Raw genomic sequence first — 3,591 nt, 5'->3', positions numbered from 1 at the left:
CCTGAGGTAAAAAGATTTTTTTTTAAATGTTAAACATTTTATCATGTATTTTTTTAATTCCTGTAAAATGCAGAAAGTGCAATGTCACCAAATGTACATTTCCTAGGATTCATTTTAGAATTCACGTTAAAATTTAATAATGGTATTTCAGTAATTATGGGATTTGAGAAAAGCTACTTATGGGGAAAGATCACATAAACATGCTCTGGGGCGATATGTTACAAAAAAAAAAACAAAAAACTACAATACGGCCAGGCGCGGTGGCTCACGCCTATAATCCCAGCACTTTGGGAGGCCAAGGCGGGTGGATCATGAGGTCAGCAGATTGAGACCATCCTGGTCAACAAGGTGAAACCCCATCTTACTAAAAATATAAAAATTAGCTGGGCATGGTGGCACTCACCTGTTGTCCCAGCTACTCAGGAGGCTGAGGTAGGAGAATTGCTTGAACTCAGGAGGCGGAGGTTGCGGTGAGCCGAGATCGCGCCATTGCACTCCAGCCTGGGTGATGAGCGAAACTCCATCTCAAAAAAAAAAAAAAACTACAATAATTAGAAGTATTGCCTTAACATTTCTAAAATCACATAAAAATGGTCATCTATGATTGCCATTTCAATAATTTTGGATACAGGGGATGTTATTTTCTGCTCACTAGTAATCAAAACACATAAAACAGACTTGTAACACATATTCAGAGTTGGTTATTTTCATAAGCTAAACATTTCCACAACTTTAAGATTTGTGTTTGAGCATACAGTACTGCAGTGTTGGCTTCGTAAAATAAAAAAATGTTTTTGAGAGGAAGCTTAATAATCAGAGGCTGTATTTAAGGATTTAACACTGGCTATATACAAAAGGGAAAGCATTTCAGTGAGAAAGACTTCACATTACTAAGTTCTCCCCTTTAATATGGCAGCATTCAGCAGCTTATGCTACTCTTTTATCCTTTGGTTCCCAGTGACAAACAATGCAGTAATAATGCCTCTGGTTTTAGTTCCTCTTGGATGACATTTATTAGCAGAGAGAGACCTGATTCTTTAGCTGAAATTTGGCAGCTCAAGAAGTGCACCAACTGCTCCAAAGTATCCCTCATGTTCTAGAAACAATGCTTTCAGTTGACCTTTTGACCAGCAATCCAGTGCATATGCCAAAAGTTTCATTGAGAGGGTACTGACACGTAAAGTTTCCAACAAAGACAACTTGTGTTTATTTTCTCATTAGCAGCACACATTCGTGCCACAGAACCAGTGTTGCTGGTGGTAGTAACTAAAGTAGCTCTTGCCAGATCTTCTTTACTAACAGATTCTCGCTTCTCCTTATAAACCACATTCCCAAAACTAGATGCTACAGCCCAACCTGACAAACCAAATCTTTCATAATCTCCCTAAATATCACAGACCAGCTTGTCAGCTTGTGTGCTGTCACCTTTGGATGCCATTTCAAGAGCCTCTTCCAAAGTTTCACAGCCAGTCAATAAAGTGCATAAACCCAGAAAGGTACCCCTCAAAGGCTCGTCCCAGTCACTCGTTTATGTCCTTGGAATGGACTGCTAAAATACTGAGTCCTAAGCCAGTATTCACTACAAGCAGTGGATAAGGATCATCCAGGTTCAAAGGCACCTTTTGGCATCACTCAGGCTCTGAGGCATTAGCAAAATGATAGCATTTTGCTTGTCCATTGAAACTGACAGTCTCTATACAGCAAGCCCTTTACAAGGCAGTCAATTTCATCCAGTTTGTGCAGGTGGAGGTTTCCAATTCTGCGAAAATATTTTTCAAACTTGTAAGCACCACCTGCTGTAGCACACATCACCATTTGCAATGTTGAGAAGTTTTTATCTCTTCCCATTTGGAAAAAGTAGGCAGGTCCTGGATTGGAAACCAGATAAAGTGCAAGTTCCTTCTTTGACCAAAAAGTGTTAAATCTTTTAGTTCAAGATGTACATCCCGAATGTCGGTGAATTCATATGCTACATTAGAAGGCAGATATTTCCGAATACTTTTTAAACCCTCAGCAACTTCTTTTTCTTCCTCTGCTATGATATCAGTAGGTTCAAAGTACGAGAGCTTTGCTAGAGTTCCTCCACTGTCCATGCCAAACCAGGGGAAAGAGGGTTTCCTGGCATCTTTCTTCTTCATGGCATCAGCCCAAGGGGCAAGGGACGGCCTTGGGTCGGAAGCACTGAGAGCAGAGGCAGCAACTCCAGTAGTGGCTGGACCGCACGGAGGCATGGCAGGTTCCTCCCCTCAGGCCGGGCAGGGCGGGTCTAGGGCGGGTCGGTGGCGCCTGAAGCGATGCCCGGCCCAGGGGGGCGGGGCCCACCCCTATGAAGGGCGGCCAGGACCCAGCGAGCTGGGGAAGGCCAGCGGCCTCGCCGCTCCAGGGCCTCCCTGCAGCCACTCCAAACCAAAGGCCCTGATCCCAGGAGCTGCCACCGCCGCCATACTGAAAAATAATCCCAAAAAGATATTTTTAATGGCCCAAATGGAACTTACAGAGATGAAGACAGAGATGATTTTGTTAGAATCCTGTATGGAGAGATTAAATACAGAAGAAGGAAAAAAGAAATTAGTGAACTTGAAGAGTAAGAATAAAAACTATCAATAAAGAAATTAGTGAACTTGAAGGGTAAGAATAAAAACTATCAAAAGGATATACAAAGAGAAAAAAAAAGACTTACAATAGGAAAACAGTTACAGTGGTGTAATGTATGTGTAACTGTAGACCCATTAGGAGAGGAGAAAATGAAGAGGCATGAAAAAGTATTTGAATAAACAATGGCTAAAAATTTTCCCAATCTTACGAAAACAATACCCCCCACACATTCAAGAAGCTCAAATGACCTGAAGCAGAATAAACATAATTTATATCATAGTGCACCTCAGAAAAACATAATTTATATCATAGTGCACCTCAGAAAAAGCACTGATAAACAGAATAATTTTTAAACACCTTGAGAAAAAAAATACATGCACCTGAACAAAGAATGGCAGCATGCTTCTGGTGAGCACCATGCAAGCTATGAGACAATGGAGTATTATCTCTAAATCACTTTATGAAATAACAAACCCTGCAACCTATAATTCTGTTTTCATCCAAAAACATTATCAAAAATGAAGGCAAATAACGACCATTTCAGACAATCCAAATCAAAGGTAATTTTATCATCTGTAGACCTGTCTTCTGGAAACATTAAAGGAAGTTTGAGGGCAGCAGGAAAATAATGCAAAGCTTAAGTGTGGGTCTGTACAAAAGAATGATGTTCTGAACATGGTGAATGTGAGTAAATATAAAAGGTATTTTTGTCTTTTTAAAATCTTTGAAAAAGGGATGGCTGCTTAAAGCCAAAGTAATAACTAACATGTTTGGAGTTTATGATATAGTTACAAGTAAAGTGTGATGACAATAACACTTACATGTGGTTATTATTATTTTTTTGAGAGGGAGTTTCACTCTTGTTGCCCAGGCTGGAGTGCAACATGGCACGATTTTGGCTCACTGCAACCTCTGCCTCCTGGGTTCAAGCAGTTATTTTGCCTCAGCCTCCTGAGTAGCTGGGATTACAGGCATGTGCTGCCACACCCAGCTAAT

At 40.8% G+C, this 3,591-nt stretch overlaps 1 pseudogene; it reads right to left on the bottom strand.

The window, feature by feature from the left end:
* Positions 1–897: 897 nt before the first annotated feature.
* LOC128928659 (pantothenate kinase 3 pseudogene) lies at positions 898–1,585 on the bottom strand (annotated as a pseudogene).
* Between the last annotated feature and the right edge of the window lie 2,006 nt (positions 1,586–3,591).

The sequence above is a fragment of the Callithrix jacchus genome, chromosome 9 (assembly GCF_049354715.1).
Source record: "Callithrix jacchus isolate 240 chromosome 9, calJac240_pri, whole genome shotgun sequence".
NCBI lineage: Eukaryota > Metazoa > Chordata > Mammalia > Primates > Cebidae > Callithrix > Callithrix jacchus.
This window is presented reverse-complemented; position numbering and strand designations above follow the sequence as displayed.